The 23,237-nt window shown below is 48.1% G+C and overlaps 1 protein-coding gene and 1 non-coding gene across 2 annotated transcripts in view; both read right to left on the bottom strand.

Moving 5' to 3' along the window:
• Nucleotides 1-23,237, bottom strand: part of tna (tonalli) — a 302,871-nt gene that overhangs the window by 197,977 nt on the left and 81,657 nt on the right. Inside the window, exon 2 of the mRNA XM_070529713.1 lies at nt 3,830-3,890. The gene's annotated coding sequence lies outside the window, so the exon portion shown is untranslated. The remainder of the gene's footprint in view (nt 1-3,829; nt 3,891-23,237) is intronic.
• TRNAT-CGU (transfer RNA threonine (anticodon CGU)) lies at nt 14,336-14,409 on the bottom strand. The gene has a single exon. It is a non-coding gene; the product is annotated as a tRNA-Thr (tRNA).

The following is a 23,237-nucleotide window of genomic DNA, read 5'->3' as shown; positions in this document are numbered from 1 at the left end:
ACACACACACACACACACACACACACACACACACACATCACTTTTTAGAAACTGCCTCGGGAGGGCCTTACCGGAACCTTTCACGAGACAGCGATGTTCGCGTCAGAAGAGTAAACTGGAGACAAACACGACTCTTGCACTCTTGCTAAAGCTAATACATAGTGCGCTAAACAGAGCTGCCGGAAAGAAATACCAAGACTGACTTTTGTGCAGAAGTGCCCATGGATAACATCGTCAAAATACGTAATCTAACATCACTATTATTACACACTCACACATAAAAATGAAGAAAGAAACCTAGGAAATGACACGGGCGAGGACAGACAAACCGCCGGAAACATCGCACACGAACACATGTTACACGTTGGTATACTTCGTAGGGATAGACAGGAGTCGGTTTCATTTACGAAGCAACTCCGTGCCGAGGTTATATCGCACGACAGCCTGAAAATCAATATGCTGAACACAATGAGCAAGTTTCCAGCCAATTAGTTCGCTAGTTCATTCGGTGGGAGCTCCCCCACCTTGACGACTGCTAACGGGATCAGTGCCTCTGAAAACAGCGCTTTTTGTCTTTAGTCACAATACACCTCGCTCTTTAGTCTTTATTAGTGCTCAGTAATGTGTTTCACAGAAGCCAGCGATTTATAAGTTTCAATGTCATGAGGATAGGGGAGGCACGAGGATATACTTACAAGCTACAAAACAAGGTAGACGAAGTGGAGGACAGTTCGCGATAAATCCATCTGACATATGCGAGCAGTTTCCACTGCCTTCGTGCACGCGTGTAAATGTGACACTATCATACAAAACGCGGCGTGACGAAGTTTAAGTCCCCACGCCAACTGTGTTCGTCCACTATGACTCCGGAGCCCATTTTACCTCGCACCTCGTACTCAATTTCGCAGTAGCTGAATGCGCCGCAATGAATGCGTAAATAAAGCAAGTTGCGTGACGTCAGAGTGACGGTGCGCATTTGCCAGTGCGCGTCATCGCCGTGACTCTCTGCGCGGAACAGGCCGCGAAGCAAGGGGGCGGATAGAACGAGCAGTAAGGCAGGAAAGGTGGGAGAGGGCGGAAAAAAAATAAAGGGCGGGCTGCGTCCATCGCCGTTGCGGGGCTTCCCGGGAAAAGCGGTCTCGCCCCCGCCCGGCCTCTGTTCCCGAATTCGGAACGTGGGCGCGCAGCGAAAGCGTGGGTGCTTCCATGGCGCCATCCACTCCCGACCTGTGGCTCTCATCCTCCTAGGGAGCGGCGTCGACACAGAAACATAGGAGGAGGAGGAGCGCACCGTTATGCGCGCGTCTGCCGCTCTATATCGGCGGAGAGACGTCATTGGTCGCTGAGTCGCCGTCACTTTATACAGCTTGAACTAACTGCTAAGCCTATGCATAGGCGACCACAATGATCAGATCACATCGCCCAGAGAGTACTATAGAAGATATACTCCGCGTACAGTGTAGACACATTTATCTGGTAAGACCGAACCCCTGAATTCGATTTTAAATGTTCTTTCAAATCGAATGCAGAAGTTCAAGCGCAGTTGTTTGTGTACCTCCTGGTACAATATATATATATATATATATATATATATATATATATATATATATATATATATATATATATATATATATATATATATATATATATAAGAACCTGGAAGTCGTATAAGCACTGGAAGTCGTAAGGGAATACATCTACTTAGGGCAGGTAGTGACGGCGGATCCGGATCATGAGACGGAAATAATCAGAAGAATAAGAATGGGCTGGGGTGCGTTTGGCAGGCATTCCCAAATCATGAACAGCAGGCTGCCATTATCCCTCAAGAGAAAAGTATAGAAAAGTATATAATAGCTCTGTCTTACCAGTACTCACCTACGGGGCAGAAACCTGGAGGCTTACGAAAAGGGTTCTACTCAAATTGAGGACGACACAACGAGCTATGGAAAGAAGAATGATAGGTGTAACGTTAAGGGATAAGAAAAGAGCAGACTGGGTGAGGGAACAAACGCGAGTTAATGACATCTTAGTTGAAATCAAGAAAAAGAAATGGGCATGGGCAGGACATGTAATGAGGAGGGAAGATAACCGATGGTCATTAAGGGTTACGGACTGGATCCCAAGGGAAGGGAAGCGTAGCAGGGGGCGGCAGAAAGTTAGGTGGGCGGATGAGATTAAGAAGTTTGCAGGCACAGCATGGCCACAATTAGTACATGACCGGGGTTGTTGGAGAAGCATGGGAGAGGCCTTTGCCCTGCAGTGGGCGCAACCAGGCTGATGATGATGATGATATAAGAACCTTTCTCTCACCTTTCACCAAACCCCTAAATTCAATTTTAAAATTACTTGCAAATCGAATGGAGGGTTTTTGCGTCATTTTATTCCTCCTGGCCCAACCAACAGTGAAAATGTTCTTGCATGTCAGCTGTTTGGCATCTTTTTAGGATTGCTTTTTAAAAATTAAGAACGCATCTTTTATTCGATGCCGAGCCCTACACAGTAAATTTGAACTCTGCGATTGACATCGAAGATGATTTGTGCTTTTTGTACAGCGATAGCAGCATGCAGGACACTGCGGGGTGTATGGAGATGTGATTTTGGCTCGGCGTAGCACAATCGAGCGACTCACTTTAAGAGAGCAGAAAACAAACGGATAGATAACGGTATACGCAGCTGGGACTGGGAGATTCGAGACCGAGCCACCAGGGTACGAATGGCAGTGTCCTGACCACTAGACCACGCCATCACGACAAGTCCCGCGACAAACGCTATGCTGTTTTACAATTTGTCGGCAGCGAAGCCGAAGCTGCTATAGAAGGTGACGATATTTAAGTTTTATGGAATTTTCAAAACTAGCCTGCTGCAAATAACGTATATCTAGTCGTTGAGCTGGATTTTTCAGAGCAGCGGACATTACTTGCACGAGAAATCGCAACACATATTCAACTAATTAACAAAAACACAAGTACGTCGCTGAAAATGCCACAGTTAGAAGTCCCTTGGCTCTGCCTTCAAATGCCCCATTGACACTTCGAGAATTAGGATAGTGCGTCTCGAGTTAGATAGTTAATTACAATTAAATAATTAAATCTCAGTAACAAAAAAATTACAGGCAGCTACTCCACTGTACTCTAAACAGTATGCACTAGGTTTTCTTCCTGCAACGCATTGCTCTTTTTTTTTTAAATCTTGGTGCATGTATGTTAATTGGGACGCCCTGTATATATTTATGACCTTTGCTGCAGCTGACGATCTTTCCATCCCTAATAAATGTTGTAAATTATAAGAAATGTCTTTTTCTTTCATTAGTCGTTAGCGTTGCTTACTGGAAAGCGAAGTAATACTGAGACACGCAACATTCACGTGCATTTCACACGCCATTGATAAAAGACTTTGCTGAAGGGGTCACTGAAGTCTATAGGTTTTTTTCATGGTCAAAAAAGCACGAAACCCAATTTGAATCGTGGTGAACATACAGCAACATATTCATTCTCTAGGCATAGGCTATCCATACCTTTAAAAATAATTTCTCATTGGCTACCTCCATCTGCTTCAAAAATATAATAAACTTTGCCCCGTGTGTATACTTAATATATAGTGTATGTGCATGGCGTTTACAGCGGAAATTTAAAACAATGTTGAAGTGAGAAAATACGGATGAGGCAGCCGTCGCTAGTGCTTCTAATGCGCCTGGCCTCCTACTGTCAGTACTTGCAGAAATAAAGCGAAAGTATGAATTAAAAGCCGTGCACGTCCGCGCCAGCAATGATGCCGTAAACCCCAGTGCGCGGTGCCGTATCGACACCGCACACGAAATACGTGCACTCACCTGCGTCCTTTCTGCTCCTGTCGGTCAGCTGGGCGTACAGTAGAGCCGGTGGTCTCAGCCTCTGCGGAAAGGACGGAAATGCACATTTGCATAACGGAGAACACAGAAACGCAACCAACACTTCACACAAACAGACAACGCACAAGAACGAGCACGTTCATTAAGTGCTTACTAGTGCATCTTGCATCTTACACGTGAATCATGCAACCTAGCAGATAGTTCCTTTAGCGTAAGTGGCATTACTCGCGCAGACTCCAAAGGGTCAAACATGAAGAAGGGGAGGGGGGAAAGCGCGTGGAGGGGCGGTCGTTCCACCACCTCTCAACGCATAGGAATTTTATTGTGATAGCAAATGCATGGACGCTTATATCAAGCGCGCTCGCGCCCGTCCACCCCGTTACCGCGCTATCAAGGATACCGACGGCGCACGTGAAGGGCCAGAAGGTCTCCATAGTGTACTGTATATGCTCCCGCAGGGAGCAGAGTTGCGCATAACTTTTCCGGCGCCGCTCGCACCGCTATTCGCCGAGCGCTATCATGTGGTGCAAAATGACGTCAAATGATCCAACTACGCGCTGCGAAGCCAACTTTACGGAAACGGCGCCGACTCGTTTCTGTCAGTGCCACCGAAATTGCAATCTGCGGACCGTCGAACGTGCGTAGCAACGATCGGCTCCGGGTTGCAGGTACGCTATTCGAGGACATTAGGTTAATAGAGACCTTTAGGGTGTCCGCTATTCCGGCAAACCGGGTTTGGGCGGATTACCGAATGGTCGGGGGCGTACAAAAGGTACAAAGAAAGGACGACAGACACGTCTGTGTCGCGCTGCAATATACGCCAAGAATGTTAACTTACCAACTCGCCCAATTCGCTGTGTTTCTTGTATGATTGTTCTGACTATGCGGCTCCAGAAAAGTGTGTTCAAAGCAGAGTAAATACTATCAGGTACAATTTGCCCGCTGCACCCTGGCTTTCTCCACTTTTTTTTATTTTTTTGTCGGCGTTTTTATTTTTCATGTAAGGTCGATTGATGTGCTGGTATTCCTTATGTTATAGTAAGAGAAAACACCGTGCGCTCCCGCTTATGAGACAGCTGTGATAGCTTCAGGATTTACCGCCCCGCAATATGTTGCTTGTTCGATCAGCCTTAGTCGACGTGAGGAATGTGAAATTATTTTTGTACGTTTAATAAGCGCTGCGTTATAGTAAATTAACCTGAGTAGTATGAAGAGATAAGAAAAATGTGCTGTCATATTACAGTCTGCAATGTGTGAAAAATTACTTTGCAAGTTTGTCATATTATGTGATTAGTAAAAAAAAAATAACCTGTTGTTGCTCTTAATAACTTGTTGCCTTTCCAGTGGCTTTGAATTCTGCCGCCCCAAGGCTCCAAGAACCAGCACTCATCCCCTGTTGTCACCAGCCATTGCTCATTCATTCCCTTGTAAGAAATAAATGTGACCTAGAAGCTCGTGCATCTTCAATCTTTTTCCACTTGCATATTTGCTGCTACGAAGCAGCTGTTAAGTTTGTGGTATGAATCGTAAAAATAAGCTTTGCATAAAATGTGCGTACGTGAGCATTTCAAATGCGTTAAAATTTACGTGCCTGCACCGCATATATTGAAAACGTGCAGCTGCTGTGAACGACGTTTAGTGATGAATGACGGCCACGGTTAACGGTCACTGACATAACTGCAGGCACGATAGTTCTCTTGGGGACATTCGTTATTCGTCTCGTTCCGGCAGCCAAAATGTGCTCACATAATTGTCTACCACACGTGTGTGAAGTATTCTTTAAACACCCTTTAAAACATTTCTTTCCTTCCGCCTCCGCGAGAAAACTTCATATGCATGCTGGAAAACATTGCACCGTTTTTTGTTGCGAAGTAATGTGCGTTTGCACGCGAACTTTTGAGCTGTCGAGCCACGGGCCTAGTCAGGATTTTATTTCGAGGGAACGAGGGTGGTCCTATAGCTTATACGTACATTCGCGCGTGTGTTTGTATATGTGCGTGTATATACGTACACACAAATTAAAAATTTCGGGGGGCTCGCACCTCTCCGGCTACGCCAATCCTTCGAGCTTAGCCTGCATTAAAAAGCATCTTGCTCAGCGCTTGCGAACAGTTGCCGCATGTAGCTCGGGACCAGCAGACAAAAAAGCAAAAGGAACACCGCGCGGCATTTGCCTCCTGCGCGCGCGAGGCGTGGCTCCACTGCAGAGCTGGAACATAAAGCGCACCTATGCGCAACTCTGCTCCCTGCGGGAGCATATGCAGTGACACTAGGCCACTAGGCCTCCAGGGGCGCCAGAGACGCGCAGCGAGTTCGGATGCAAAAACGACGAAGCCACGCGTACGCACCATCACGCTCTGCTCAATCGGATCGGCAGCCTTCCGCTGCTGGCGTGAGCGTTGTGGGCACTAAACACTAGTGTAATCTCTGAGCTGTGTGCGTACCACACCATGGCGCACACAGTGGTGTGAGGGCGACGGAAAAGCACACTTCAAGCTACAGGCGGCGAGCTCGACCACTGGAAACGCTAGCGCCACCGTCGGCGTGACATGGCATGAGGGACCTAGTGGACACAGCGGCCGCGTCGGCTGCTTCGGAAGAGCCGAAGCGAGCTGAAAACGAAAGTTTAAAGTCCCGCCTGCGCCGCGGTTCTCATTAAGTGGTGAGGCTTCACCGCCTTGTGTGTCTGCTTGACAATATTTGGAAGTACTATAATAGGTAGTGGCTGCCTTTGGAGGCGTGCAGCATGGTAGCCTACTGCTCGGTGCCGCAGTGCCGGACGTATACGCAACGGAGCCTGCTGCAGCCTTATTCACACGTAGCCACAGGGCAAGGAGCTGCGTGAAGCTAGGCTGGCGAAACTAAGAACCGGCAGATAGCCATCGGCTGCAACTCGGGTATGCAGCAAGCACAGACGCGAGGAACATTTCTGCTACGGCGCCGGGGCTGCGCGATGTTCGGTGAGTAGCAGAAAACGTGCACTGAGACGCTCGCCCGCGCCCGATGCCCGGCTAATGTCATGACGGTTTGGTCTATGAACTTGTTGGTGCTAGATACTGACAAGGTCTCTGGAACGGAAAGGGAGCGGTAAGACGCACATTAAAAAAAGACACGGCATATGGTAACGTTTGCGTTATGAATTAATGCACTGGATTACGAAAATCAAGCAGATGGAAATCGCACGCTGAGAAGACCGATAAACACAGTGCGACGCAACTTGAGAAATACTATTGAAATGTCCCAGAATTTAGAAGACAAAAAAAGGTTGAATCGTCGAGACGGCACATCACAGTCGCCGTAGCTAGGCGTCGAAGTCTCTATAACGGAATTATTTTTGAATAGGTCTGATAGCGTCCACGCAACAATGGTTGCTAGTGTACTGTCAAATGCTCATATGCTGTGGTACAACGTTCACGGCATGGTGCGAAAACGCGCTCACAGCGAAAGCAAAACATTGTGCAGGAACATGCATGCAGACGCGCAGTCGGTCGCTGTGAACTCGTGCGATCCCTGGATTGAGGCTCCATTCTGTTATGCCCAATTTGGTTATACAGACAGCCCACTATAAGAACATATTTCACATAGTTTACTCTCAGCGTTTGCCTACCTTTCACGCAAGAAGCCGGTTCTGGAGACTCCATCGCGGCGACCGCACGCAGTGGCGTTCACGTACTGTACACTACGTATTCGGTAAAGAGATAGCGTCTGTAAACGATTCTGTGCTTTCAGTTTGCCCAAGATTATTATATCGACAGTCAAGAACTTCCCTCGTTTTGATAGTACCTGCATAAATGTCCAGGAGGGCTGCGTGTGGTGTTTTTATTGAGCGCTGTAAGCGAAACCTATGAGGAGCGCGCCGCGTGATCCTTCATACTACGGAAGTGAGGCGCTTCCGACAGATGGCGACTCCGTAACTCCTCGCCGCCAATACAAACGCCGACAGCTTTCCTTCCTTCTAATTACGTGCACCACCGAGATGCGACGCCGGTGGCAGCGCTACTCATCACGTCAGCGCTGTGCGACGCCTAACAGCTGCCAGGGACGAGACGTTCATTTGAGGGATCGCCAGCCGTTTGTGCGCAGGCGCAAGTAAGAGCGGGCGTGAGAGAGAAAATCTGGGGGCTTTAGCCCCTTGAATATAGGACTCTGCCTAGGCACTACGGAGCAACGTTACTAGATCATTAGTATCTAGTAGTATCTAGTAGCTATGCTACGGAGGTGGTTTCGTAGCGCTTTGTATGAGTTTGTCCTCTAGACATGCCGACATTGCGGTGTGCGGTCCAGTTTGTTTACGCTCCGCTGCTGGCTGTCCGCGCGGTGAGTCAGTGGGCACGGACGCCCCATTTGGTGATCCCTGTGTCTGAAGGGGCAAGGCTCTGACTGGTGTTGTATAAGTCGTTGGTCGCTTTTTTCGTCGCGACGATAGATTGGATTTTTTTACAAGCACTGCTCCAGGAAAGCACATGTAAACGGCAAACGGAGGCCTCAGGAGAGCACCTGAGGTTATATTAAAGCAGGCGGCGCAGGATCTCCGGGCACCCAAGGGGTAGCGGGGGGATCAAAACTGGAAGCAGTGCTGCCCGTGACTTGGGGCCGCGGAGGCCGAAGCGTGCCAGGGGGTGTGCGCACAAAACAACTGGCTATCCGCGATAGTGGACAACCGACCTTATACACCCCTGGCACGCGCAGGTCTCGGTGAGCCCCAGCCTACGGACCAGTCCGGGTTCTAGCTTTGGTGTCCCCGTTGCCGCTTTGGTGTCCTGGAGGCGCCACCAATAATGATAAATAATGACACGTTGTTACAATTAGTAAAAAAAAAATAACGATTGAATACATATATTCACGTCCAGCCGCCAAGTTGTCACGCTAAGTTCAGCACTACCGCGCCCCGCGACTTCTGCAACGCCATGTATTATTTAGGGGGAAGAAGAAAAACATAACTGAAAAGTGCAACACCATATACTAGTTAGGGAGGGGGGAAAGAAAAACCTGAATGAAAAGTGCCCAGGCAGCCAGAACTTTGCCTCTGAAGTTGAAACATCTCTGATGTTATTTGCAAGGTACATCGCCGTAAGGCGCGAGAAAGCTATGATCCGCCACGACTGACTTAGCGCGAGCGCCGCAGGTGCGACACAGTCTGTCCGACACAGCGGTCGTCAAATCGGGCGTCAGTGGCCGCGGCTTCACCTATTTTACCGTGCCGGCCGCCAGCGTACGAGCGTAAACAAACTCGACCCCACTCCGCAATGACGGCACGGCTAGGAACGAACGCCTGCCACACGCGCTAACAAAGCCCCCAGATTTCGTCTCCCGCGCACGCTCTTACTCGCGCCTGCGCACAAACGGCTGGGCGATCCCTCAAATGAACGTCTTGTCTACCAGGGCGCAGCGTTCTGCGGCGCTGCTTCTGTCTCGCGTGCTGCGTCGCGCACACATGTCGTTCCCGCGTATGCTTAGAATACTGTCTGGGGAGCTTCAGCGTAACGCTATAGTCCACCTAGCTACCGCTTTAAATGGTCCTGGCGAAACGGTCCGATTATTATTTATTTTTCTGATAGAAGAGAGAGAGAGAGAAATCGGTAATGAGCGAGGAGTAACGTAATTATTATCTCAGCTATTTCTAGTACCATTTAACAAAAATATAGCTTGAATCATTCTTTTCGATCAATAATTTTTACACATTTTGAATTAATCAGACCCTAACATCACTCATCCGTTTCTTTTTAATGTTCTTTAGTTGTGTAGTTCTACGTGCCAAACCCACCACATGGTTATGAGGCACCATCCGTTTTCGTCGTAATAGCTGTTTGCGGTCTTCACAATCTCAGTTTTAAATATTTTGTTGTTGCATACTTTCGCTACAGACAAATTTATTGTAAAAACGTGCACTGATACTGCTAGTATCAAAGCAAAATATACAGCAATGTATTGAGAATCATTCATGGCTTCAAGGTTTCCTAAAGGGTGTAAAAAAAGTTTTCATAAGGTGCATATTTATTAGGGGAACTTCGAAAATACGTTCCCAATATGCTGCGTAAGACCATATATTTAGCATTTGTTAGGGTATACCAACTGCGGCATAATATGGGGTCAGCTAGCACAAGACCAATGTATAGAACTGATCACTGGGAAATTCCTTCGTCCTGCAGTATACACATAAATAGGCTACTGCTGATGACCGCCTGCTTTTGTTTAGGTTGAACAGCACTGCTCGGTAACGCTTGTGGCGTCAGAGAGTTCGTTCGGTGATCACAAACATAGAAACAAAGAAATAAACCAAAAAGGAAAACTTTTGCCGACGAGTTCTCCCGTAACAGTGAGTCACCGTGCTTTTTAACTGGGCGCTAGATAGCGCCAAAGCAAAGTGTCTGTGAATGAATCGAGCCACACACACTCAGGGATGTGTAAAGGGCAATATAGAGCTGGTCCAATTCTCCTACTCGACCGTCATTCCGATCTGATGGTGTCGTCATGATAGGGAAGCGCTCGTCGAAAGTGTCTGAATAAAGTTATTCCACCTATCATTTACAAACTAAAAAATACTGAAAATGGAAGTATTTAAACAGTCCTACACACTTGCGGGGCTACAAGCGTGAGATTGCGACCTTTCGATTTAATTTTTTTACATTCACATTTCGGATCCACCAGCAACACTCGGAAGTGATAATCGATTCTATGCGCCGAGCTCCATTTGGGCCACGTGAGTGTGACCTCAGGCGCCAAGTGCAACTAACAAACTCGCCTTTCACCGAGTCAAAGATACTCGGACCGTGGCCACACCCGTCACTGGCTCGAAAAGCGATTCGTGCACTAGTGCGGTACACGGGCTTAACAGACCGTTTGTAGTGTCCTTGTGTATGGTGCCCCTCCCACACGTACTCAGTCCTTACTCTCTCCCTTTCTTCCGCTTTCTATTCCCCTTTCCCCCACCCCCAGTGTAGGGTAGCAAACCGGATGCTGTTCTGGTTGACCTCCCTGCCTTTCCTACCCTTGTTTTCTCTCTCTCTCTTTCTCGCCGGTCAATTTGGCTCCCCTGCCGATCAAGACTTTGTGCTGCTGCATCGCCGTCGTGTTGTTTAGGTCCTTCCTATTCCCGTTGCCGCGCGTACTGTCGACGCGCCAGACGCCAGGAAGCATCAAGTTGGCACAATTATTCCCTCATGCAGAAACACCCCATAGCTTCCACTTGTCACAACACAGTCTCACAATCCGGAAAGGCAAACTGTCAGGGATGTAAAAAAGTTCAGGTTTCATTTGTTCTTGCGTGTAAAATTACACATACGTTGCTAAACACAGTGCAGGCTGTTTATTTCGCGAACACCCTGCAGACAGACCTCTTCGTCTAAATTCTATTGCAGGAATCCGTTCCCACGGGCGCAACACATTCTGAAACAGCACCTCGTGGACAATAGGAGGTCTGTACTCTCTTAGCCGTCACTTCGCGTGGAAACGTCGAAAGCCTAAACGCACAAGCAGGGGAAACGGACAATGCCTGGTACGATATTTCTTTTTTGACTCACAAGTCGAAGTGCACTTCAGTTATCTAGATGTCTCAAAGCGCGGAAACATTTAACTGCGCCCTTTCCACGGTACTGAAAGCTACAGTGGGACCATTTTCTTGTCCCGCGCGCTTCACGTGTGCTAAATTTGCGCGTCTCTCTGTATTTCTGCCCTCGACTTGCGACACCACTTTGTTGTCGTATGCAAGATTTGGGTATAAACCAGTTTCAGGAACTGAAGCCACGTTGCTAACAGTGTCAGGAATTGATCACTATGCGCTCGTAAATGCGCAATTGCCCGCTATTATTGACGGAGAATCTGAAAGACTTCAAGAAAACAAACGCACCAACACGTTGCAACCCACAGTCACCGCGATCGCAGGAGACGATGGGGGATGATACGTGGCGGAATAGAAACCGTGGTGGTTTCCCGAGCTGAGATAGGAATTGCGTCTTGTCGCGTTTCGGAGTCGAACAACCGCCTCATGCTTCGCCTCCAAGCGGAACCGCAAGGCGCGCGAACGACGCTCCTCGACCCGACAGCGCGCGCTCGGGCGAGAGTGCGCGCGCGAAGAGCGGCCTCCAGCCGCGGACGCGCGAATCAATATCGCGGCGGAATAACTCCGGTGGTGCGACCTGCCGGTGAGCGGGCGCGCGCATTCGGCCGGGGCCGGTTTCTCGACCCATCAAGACCGCCGCGATCCGGACAGATCGCGCGGGATCAACGCCACGAGGCCGCGCAGAGGAGAGCCAAGCAGCTAGCCCACTAATCGATCACCCGCGGAGGTCACGCGGAGCAAGAGAAAAAGAAGCAACCCGCTCCGACGACGGCATCTAGCTTGGGATTACCACTTTTTAGGGGGCCACTCCTCTCCTGCCCCTCTCCCTGGCATCTTCGCGGGCGACACTTGATCTTCAAGTTTCGTGCTGGCTCCTTTTGCGCCCCTCGCCCGCGTCTCTCATCCGCATCCCGCGCGCAGGGAACAAAGCGCAGCTGCTGGCCTCTCCGACCAGTTGCGCGGACAGGGAGTAGCGAGGGCGTTGTACGCAGCCTCCTTCGTCACGCCGAGCCACCTTAAGAGGCCAAGGTGCGCTGACAAATCGCCGAGAACTTCCACGGAAAAAAGAGCCACGTGGTTAGTCGCCCGGCTCCCGCTAACCCTCACCTGTCCCTCCGCATCTTAGACGAAGACGCTTTTCAACTAAGAGACAAACTACAGGGCTGAAACATTTTACAACAAAAACCGCGCTGTCTCCAGCTGCTGGTTTCGATGAGGTCTTCCTCAGGGGCCCGGATACATTTCCTAACATGCAGGGATGAGTAAGGCCGACGCTGGTTCCCTTGTGGAACCAGTTCCGTGCGTCATCGTCATGATACGCTTATTAATTTGACGAAAACATGAGCTTCGTACTCGCGGCGAGCGTAGCCCTTGTACGGCACCAGGTGAGGGTTTTAAAGAAAGACCTCACATATTCTGCGTTGAGCTTTGATAAATTAGGGCAATTTCAGGGGGCTGATGGTGGGGAGATAAAGAGAAGCTTGCAAGTGCACTTGAGCATCTGAACATTTTGAGCCAATTAACGAGCCTACGCACCCTCTAAATGGTCTAGTATTCTTAGTATTTTTATTACTTACTATTCTTACTAATGTGTAAGATATGGGGACAAATTATGCAATATATTCCGCACTATGAGAGTACTTGAGTTGCCGTAGCCGCTTAAGAAACAAATATCAGGCTGCATAAATTTGGAAACGTGATCAGGACGTCCCCTATGAATCGCACCTACATAACTCAATTACACTACCACGGTCCCTTCTCATACATAGCCGTCGCCGCACCATACGCATCTCCACACTTCGAAGTTAATAGTGTTTTAGTTGGGCGTCTGCAACAGCTTTGCGCATGCAGGAAATCCGCGAACGCGACAGTGCGCATGCGCAGTACGCAGGAACACGGACGGTCCCTTGCGTGCGCCCGCAGCTTTTCTAAAGCTGCGTAGCGTTCGCTGCGGGCTTTGCGTGACGTTCTCGCGCGTTCTCGCGTGTCCACGACAGCGCATTTTTCGATTTCCCTCTTGCCGAAGATATGACTCCGGGTTGTGGTTTGACTTCGTGGCGGCCGATATTGGCTGCACAGTTTCAGAAGCTGGCACGTGGCGGCGCTGAGTAGCACACTATACCGGCTCCTACGCGTGCAAGTCAGCCATCCCCTTCTCAACTCGTGCGTCCGGCCAAGTATAGCCACTTCATGCGCGCGTGCTTCGCTAAATACGCACGACCTCGCGCGCTGCGTACGCGGGTGGTTGCGAACGCCCAACTAAAGCTGTCTATTCTTTTCTTACGCGCGCGTGTGTAAACAGTGGGAGCGATTCCGAGAGGAGGTGCTTCATTCAGAATTACGTTGTAATTAATGTCCCAGAAGAGCTGCAGCGCGTGTACTGATTCGTGGGAAGTGATAGTTCGTAAATGATAACGCAGCAGTGCATAAAATAAAAACTAACTTCGCCCGTCAATTAGGCTGCGGCACACTTTATTGTTGCCCCTGTATAACTTTTTCTCCCCTTTTGTTCGGCGAAATTTCGCACCGAAGAATGGGCACCGCTCAGTGGGACAGAAATCATGCTCACTGGGCTACGTTAGTTGCTAGTTGCTTCGTAGATTTAGAAGCGCGAAGAAATAAAGTGACACGCTGCTTCGGAATATATGACACTATGCAAGCATTACGAGGCCACGTATGCTCAGGTCAGAAACAATAATATTTAAATAAAGCAAATTGTAGCTTCAAGCATCTTTCTACTGATATCACACGTATATATATATATATATATATATATATATATATATATATATATATATATATATATATATATATATATATATCGAGTCAACAAGCAAAGGCACCAAGGACAGCATAGGAGAAGTTACTTGTACTTATTGAGTTAAAGAAATTATAAATTAATTGAAATGAAAGTGGATGAAAAAATCAACTGACCGCAGGTGGGATACGAACCCACGTCCTCGCATTACGCATGCGATGCTCTCACCAACTGAGCTACCGCGGCGCCATTTTCCCATCCACTTTTCTGGGGTATCAATGTTTATTTAGTAGAACTAACCCTGGAACTACGAGAACTAAACAGTTGCCTTCACCCATAAAGTTCACGTACACGTGACGCTGCAGTGACGCCTGCAGCAGAAAGGATGTTCCACATCCGCCGCCAAGGCTTGTGAGTGGGCGCTGGCTAACACTCCCAGGGTTAACGACACATTTTAATTGAGTTTATTATAATAAAGAAAGCCAACGTATACCGAGTCACTTCCATTGTAATAATAAATACGGCTTACATAGCGTTTGCCCTCGCTGTCGCCTTAGCAGTATCAGGAACTGCATGTCGCGCAGCACCATGTCGACTTACGAATGCGCTTCCAACAGCAGCACCACCGTGAAGGAAACGAGTATGCATTAAAGACGTACGAATGTTCGCGATTTGGAATACAGATTAAATACTTATGCTTTGAGAACTGGATATCCTATTTCTTCGAACAGTCGATTACGGACACTATATGGGGTTACTACAATTATTTAGCCATCCATGCAGTCATGGAAAAATGCCCCGGAATATAGTCCTACGACCGTGGAAGACCAAGAAGAAAATGTGACGATTTCGTTTTTATGTTCATTCAACTAAGACGAAAACTAGCGAAAGAAACACATACACTAAATTGAAGGAGTACACGGCACGAATGCTGGACTAACAATTCTAGCATTCGTGTACTCCCCGTTTCTCGTGCATGTGTTTCTATCAGTGGGTTTCGTCTTAGTCGATCATGTACAAACTCGGTCCAACACCTTGCCTTGTTGCATGCTCATAAAATCTTCCCAGTTAAGCAATCTTTCTGATAGTATTTCATACACTGCATGAAGTGCAAAATCTTAACTTTATTAACTTCTTTTACCGACCTTCCTCTTCTTTTACTAATTTACTTCCCGTTTCGATTGTTGTGTTCTAGTTGTGCAACCAGAAGAATAGTCGATTCGATTCGAAATTTCCACCTATTGGAACCCACATCAAGCTACAGCGCTTCCAGCGCACACATAAAACAAAATGATGACCAGGCTGGCTAGAAGCACCATTCCAGTATATCATTCTGCTGTCTCATGAAAATTCTGCCTATGTGCGATGTATACCGCGGTTGCCAGGGCGGACGTGAGAGCACCAGGCCGCTCAGGGCCAATCGCGTTCGGGCGACGCTACACAGAGGCGCGAGAGACCCGTGTTCGTCTGGCGGCGTCGTTCCCCAGGCGGCGCCACTTGACGCGGCTCCGGGCGCTGGTCTCCTGGCAGAGACGAACGAGCGCACCGAAATAGAAAGAGGATACGACAAATTGCGACATTCCGGCCAACGACGAGCAGCAAGCACGCAGCCGATTTAGAGCCGCGGAAGGCAGGCTGCCGAGAGCAAAACACCGCTCCTCCGGCGGTCGAGGGCAAAGAGAGCGCGAGGCGGCGCGCTCGCGCCACTCACCGTTTCGACCGGTCGTCTGGAACCGAAAACGACGAGCTGGACGCATTAACTATACACTCGCGCGCACATGCGGGGCCATCGAAGGGCCGCGGCGCCAGTGATGGCATTGTTGGAGCGAGACAGATGGCGTGGTCTCGACGCGACAGCGAACCATTGTTCTTTCGAGCTACGGCGCAGCCTCGCTCTTTTACACCGATGACCTATCGGAGAGTCTTCAAAAAGTGTCTGGTACGCAAAAACGGACCGATCGCGCGCTCCGCGTAAACGTAAACCGCACTCGCCGAACGCGCGGCGGCGCGTTCGGCGAGTGCGGTTTACGTTTACGCGGAGCGGTCAAGTGCGGTCAAGTAATGACAACTACGCCGAGCTAGCGGTTGATCTCTCCCTGCCTCCTTCATAAGTGCGCAAAAAAAGGAAAAAAAGAAACCCTGCTCCGCAAATGTTTACCGCAGCGGTCACCAAGGCTTTCTTGCTTCAATTCCTTGGGACTTCCGTTGCATGGATTACCAAAGGTGTTGTGTCGTAGGAATCCGGAGACGAACGTAGAACTGTAGCAAAGCAGTTTATTGTTACATCGCGCAGCAAGAAAGGAAGTACAAATGAAAGTGGCCAGAAGAGAAACAAGCCTTATAAGCAATCGCGATCGGGTCATGCGCCTACATGGAAGCTTGACTTGCTGACGTTATCGACAGCACTCGGCCCTATCACATACATGACAAAAGTCACGGATAAAAAGCTCAGACCTACGCACCGTCTTGAATTGCCGATCTGAACGCCTTTTCCCAAGACTTGTGCGGAAACAAAGACGTCTTTGTACGTGGACGCAGCATATAAATATTCTAGCAGGGGGTCGTTTCAATAACTGAGCTTCCTGGCGGCATGCACTTACACTTAGACTGCGCACAAATAACGCGGCACAAGGATGTAAGAACAAGCAGGCAATGTTTTATATGACACTCCCATTACAATGCGCAATACAGTGAGCATTTTGCGCAGCGTATACGTGTACGCCCTCAAGCTGCACATCGTTTGCAGCAGACTTATACGTGTTATTGCAAAACACTAACCGATTACAATACAGATACTTCGTCCACAAGTGTCATTGATTACAGTAACCAATTACTGCCCCACAAAAGTAATTGAGCAGTTACTAAAGAGTAAACGATTACGTTTAGCCTACTTTACTCCTAAATTTTATGAACATTTCACAAATATATATACAGGCTGTTTCACGTAACTTGAACTAAGGATTTTAAAAAAGTGGCTAACCGCAACTGAATGATACCAACGACATGTGGTTTGCAGTCATGTGGCACTCTTTAAGATATTTTTTACATTGCGTTAATCAATTAGGCAAATTTGTTAATATTATCTTTAGGGTCAAGTGCGTTTCGTTACGTTGTAGAGGGCATTTCAAAACGACCGGTCCAATTTTTTTTTTTGTGGCAACGTACATGCTGCGTGGCGATTTTTTCCGTCGTTAAGAGAAAGCCGCGAAATTTGAAATAACAATTGGAGTACGCTTAAGCTTCGCCTTCAAGAGTGGAAAGCGATAGCGTTATCGCACCCCGTTCTCACCGCCCACTCATTCATTCGGCATGCTCTTGACGAGACGAAGGGGAGAAGCGGGCGAGTGGCGCGCCACGTGTGGGGGGTGCGCCGTACATTGCGAAGAGGGGGTCTTCTGTGTTTGCCACAAGATGGCTCTGCGTGTACGCCAAGCGCAGAAGAAATGTACTTCGCTACTCGTTTAACTGCGACTTCTGTAATTTACATGCTCATAATTACCTATATACACCGCAGTATAATTCTACGGAACATTTCTAAAGCAACATCGCATTCACTAGAGGCGCTTTTGTCCCTTTTTGAGCAATCGAACTCATGGTTGAGTGTTAGCGCCTCCGTCTCACACTCCGGAGGCCCTGGTTCTATTCCCACCCAGCCCATCTTCCAAGTTGTTTTTGTTTATGGATTGCCTTCCGGGATTTTTCGCTCACGACCAACTCCGCCGACGCCGACAACACAGGCTTTTCTGCGACACGAGCTCCTTAACGCTGTCGCGTTAAAACCACGTGACTGCGCTCATGCGCTCCCCCTATTGCAGCGCTCTCAACCGCGTTTCCTACGAAAGAACTGTGCGCGCAGACCGTGAAGTGAGCGGCCGCGGCTCCAGGCATCGGTCTCACAGTGCGTCAGCATCTTTGGCGGTAGAACACGGAAAGTAAGCACCGTCGTCCCTGATAAGCGATAGGCTCGACACACGGTTAAGAGCGCTCCAATGCGATAACGCGCGATTGCAGTCACGTGGTTTTATTTCACATTTCGCGGGCTTTCTTTAAACGCAGGAAAAAAATAACCACGCAGCATGTAGTACGTTGCCAGAAAAAATTGGATGGGTCGTTTTGGAATGCCCTCTACAACAAATAACGAAACGCACTTGGCCCTAAAAAATTAAATTATGGGGTTTTACGTGCCAGAACCACGATCTGATTATGAGGCACCTCGTAGTGGGGGGCTTCGGAAATTTGGACCATCTAGGGTTCTTCAACGAGCAGCCAAATCTAAGTATATGGGTTTTTTCGCAGTTCGCCCCCATTGAAATGCGGCCGCCGTGGCCGGGACTCGATCCCGCGACCTCGTGAGCCCAACACCATAGCCACTAAACAACCACGGCGGGTACACTTGGCCGTAATGTGAAATTAAAATTTTGCATAATTGATCTTAGTTGATTAACTCATTAAGTGAAGTATAAAAAGAACATCCTAAGGAGCGCCACATGGCGGCAATTGTCGTTGGTTTCATTCAGTTGCGGTTAACCACTTTTTTTGTTTTTTAAATCCTTGGTTCAAGTTACGTGAAACACCCAGTAGAATGATGACCTTGCCTGGCTCTTTCAGCACGGGCTCGGCAGCCCCTTCGTACGTTTCTCTTCTCTAACGATTGTCTTCTTAAAATAGTCATTGTTCTTCTACCCTCGTTTTCTCGTGGAGATATATCAGTAGCGACCATAAAAACTCGCTCGAAGTGCGCGCTGTATAGGAAAGGGCAGTGTCGCAATGTGCGAACGCCTTGCGCACAAGATTGTGGTTGCTCAATGTCCCGATACGTGTGTGAGCATGCTCTACGAAGCGCTACACTTAATTATGGATGAGCCTCAGAGAAAGCACTCCCACTAAAGCAAATGAAAAGTTGAAAGAAGTCGTGCGTAGGTGATTTCCTACAGCATCAACGTCCGAAGTGGCCATCGCTATATCGAGCCATAGCAGCTCCGGTTTAATTCGTTGGCCAAAATATGTTTGAGCGTTAAGATGCGGACACAGTTACTGGGCGCCCGGGTTCGTCTGCCTGAATATGCGTATCCACGAGGTTGCTGCGCGGCACTATACCTCGGCCATTCTACTGTAGTTCCTGCCAAAATTCAAGTGCCCAGAGTTGTATCGTCGTTCACAGCTTGTCTCATCAATAACTTAACTGGTTACGTGTAATTGGTTACTGAATAATGTAACTGGATTGCAGTGAACGTTACTTAGTAAAAAAGCAATCGATGAATTAAAAAGACTATCAAAATATGTAATTGATTACAAGCAATTAATTGCGTGTAATTCGTTGCGTACAAGTCTGGTATACAGCCAGCCGGTTGATGTCAAGCGCATACCTGAACCTGCACCGTTAACAAAGGCTAAACCTTTGTCATCGATAAGAAGTGGTACTCTAAACGCGAGAGCAATGCGATACTTGCGATAAGTGGAAACGAAGTCTTAGCAGTACTCAAGGCCTAGCGTTCCCAATTCTCCGATGCCGACAGGTGCGACGAGAAATCGTTGTGTTTGGCGTGCACACACAGCAAGTTAACAAAAACGGAACCGAAGACTGAATTCTGGGGGTTTACGTGGCAAAACCACGATTTGATTACGAGACACGCCGTAGTGGGGGACTTCGGATTAAATTTGACCACCGGGAGGGCGGGGGGGTGGGGGGCTTTAACGTGCCCCCAATGCACGGGACACGGGCGTTATTGCATTTCGCCCCTATCGAAATGCTGCAGCCGCGGCCGCGATTTGATTCCGCGACCTCGTGCTTAGCAGCGCAACACCATAGCCGCTAAGCCACCGCGGCGGGTGAAACGCAATATTAACTGCCAGGTGACTTTACAGAGAGCTTAAAGAGCGAAGAAAAAGAAATGCAGGTTTTGAAGGCTCCCTTCCAAAACGTCTTTATAATAAGTAATCATGTGGCTCTCGAGAACAGGCTTTCTTTCTTTCTTTCTTTCTTTCTTTCTTTCTTTCTTTCTTTCTTTCTTTCTTTCTTATCCAAAGTCCAGTAGCACAGGCTGACTTAGTAACATAAGTGACAGAAAGTTACTAATCTTTAGTAACTACTTTGGAGTTATTTCTAATAGTGTTCGTTCAGGGACAGATTTATGGCCCACTGTATAAAGGTGGAGGGGGACAGGAACATTTTTGTTTGCTGTTGTTTACCGTCGCACCACTATTCGCGTTTTTTTTTTTTTCCTCTCATGTAGAGCGAATAACTTTTAATGACATTCTTGGCATACACAGACAGTTTTCTTTCCAACTATCTAGAGCTATCCCCCCATCCCACTAAATATACGGGCCGATCCCGGAGATATGTCAGTCTAAAAAATGTGGGCCGTTCGTGTGGGTACGTGTCACTGGGGATGCGGCACTGATCTTCAGTGAACCTCTTTGACGCCAAGTTAGCGCTCTGAGTATGTGCCACTCGCTCTTCAATTAATCTTTTTGATACCAACTTGGGTCACTAACTATGTGCGAATAGGTGTGCGCCACTCTTCAATGAACCTCGTAGACGTTAACTTGGGTAACTACGTGTGTGTCTCTGGGTATGTGCCATTCTACAATGACAAAAATCTTCCTTTCAATTTCTCCGACGCTCGGCGTAATCGAACCCGCGCCACGCGCGGACTGTATGGCGGGCCCACTAGATGGCGCTGCGTGTGCGGTAAGAAGCGCCAAAGGCGTGCCCGGCTGCGTACACGTTTCGGCGTTGGCAATACGCTGTGTCGCTACGTTGCTTCAATGCTAATCGCATTAACGCCGACATTCATCGTGATATGGATTCTGCCGGATTTCCTCCTGTAATATATATTTATACACAAAGTACCTAAATCGAATCAAGTCTTGCATACGTTCTCACTGTATTTCTGGAACCTATTTTTGAAGCGATGTAGCTACAAACCATATGAAAAGTGGTTTTTTTTTTGTTCAGCCATCATAGAAAAAGCTTCGCAGCAAAAGCAAAGAGCGTTCTCAAACACATAGCAACTTGAAAATATATATATTATTCGCATCGCGCGTTGCTTGCAATTAATTTGCACGGAGCGGAACATGCAACTACAATATAGTTCGTGTCGATTGTTCATGCAAGAAAGAACGATTCTGAAGAAGATCGGCGAATGATCCTCAAAGTTCGAGAAAGTCCAAACATATACAGATGCTTGAAGAGAACGTAGTACGATTAAAAAGGCGTATATTAAATAGCTAAGAGAAATATGAGCTTTCTCGTTGAACAGTACAAAGTACAATTCATTTTTTTTTCTCCCAGAGAAAGCGTTTAGTAGGTGAGGAAAAGGAGGAGGAGGCGGCCATAACCCCCTCCCCCACCTTTAGGTCCGCCTGTGTGTACGGTAAGCTATCGCGCTTATGCCATTGGGATACAGTGGCGATGCAGAGAGCAGTTCTCAGTCATGATTCCGATAGATAGATAGATAGATAGATAGATAGATAGATAGATAGATAGATAGATAGATAGATAGATAGATAGATAGATAGATAGATAGATAGATAGATAGATAGATAGATAGATAGATAGATAGATAGATAGATAGATAGATAGATAGATAGATCCAGAAGTGGTTTTGCAGAGAGACATCCTCAGGCACGGAGGATACGCAGTATACACACCACAACGGTGGCTGCAATTGCCATACAGTCAGTGCGTGATTCACAAGAACAAGCGCGCCGAACAAACGCCACTGGACCACAGGTTCAACAGACCACTTCTACGAAACGGTATACCACGATGGCGGAAATGCAGAAAACTGACGCAACTTTCGGGACTCTTCGTCAGACAAAGCCGCGGCCGTCATATGTTCCATGTGCTGGGGAGCCAAACAAAGCGGTTGTCGCTTAACGCACGACTCATGAGCGTGGGAAGTCGTATACTACCTGACATGCAAAAAACAAGCGCATAACCACCCTCACCCAATCCCCCTCCCCCCGCCGAAAGTATTTCTTTCGCCTTCTTTTTTCTCTTTACGTACACGCATTAGCAGCAGCTTCATGGGAGCAAAAACAAGCCCTTCAGCAACTAAGCCTCTCCCTTCCCCAAATGCAAGTTGCGCGTCCACGCAGGGTACTCGGGCGCCCATGTTGAAAACCACGAGCCTCAGGCTGGCGCCAACCACGCAGGAGCCCATACGGCTACGTCATCGGTGCGCTTGCAGCGTGCCATTGTGCGTACAGGCTAAGAGCAGGGAGCACGCGATCGTCACACGGGAAAGACGGGGGTCCGCTCCCGCACCGCCAGGGCCTGCGGCTCCCGCTTCGGTGTGCGCAGCGAGCGCGCGTTCTCCTCTCGCCGTTTGCCGGCGCGCAACAGCGCCACCAGGCTTGAACTGTGTTTCGCGCTGTTGGAAGCTAAAGAAAAAAAAAGTGAAAAGTCGGGCGGGATTGCCGACAAAGGGCGACGGATCGAGGGCTCGCTCGCACGTAGCGCCACAAATCACACATCACTAGGCGCTGTGCCACATAATGATTAGAGAATTGGCGGAAACAGGTGGCGGGATTCAGACTGACACGCTTGTTTGCACTGCGGTGCAATAAAAGAAATGCAAAAGCAAAAAATAATCACGTTATTACCAATACTATTTGCGCCATTCAATATTTAGGGGCAGGGGGAGGTGTGCAGCCGCAAATACTACAGATATCAACCCTGTGCACATTGCGCCATTTGCCAAATGCAGAGCAACTATGCTCGAATCAACGATCAGTTCCATCCGCCATCGTGGCTGTGACGCTCTAATTCCGAGTACGTGTTTGTTGCTTTGAGATACCAACTCACGGGGACGCATTCCGGCCGCACCGGAATGTAAAAAGGATTCCTTATACCGTGCACCCAAAAGCACGGTAAGGAATCCCGAGTAGTCGTAATTAATCCGGAGCTGACATTACGGCGCCTATCATAGCCCATTTCTTATTTTGGGACGTTACACCCAATACATTTGGTTTGAGAATTAGTAAAAGAATATCTTATTCTCGAAGTAATTGTTTTATTTCTTAATGTCATTTAATTATTTTGTTCACTGCATAACTAGAAAACGGTT

The sequence above is a fragment of the Dermacentor albipictus genome, chromosome 1, assembly GCF_038994185.2.
Source record: "Dermacentor albipictus isolate Rhodes 1998 colony chromosome 1, USDA_Dalb.pri_finalv2, whole genome shotgun sequence".
NCBI classification, from domain to species: domain Eukaryota; kingdom Metazoa; phylum Arthropoda; class Arachnida; order Ixodida; family Ixodidae; genus Dermacentor; species Dermacentor albipictus.
The sequence above is the reverse complement of the archived record's forward strand: the minus strand, read 5'-3'. Positions and strand labels throughout refer to the sequence as shown.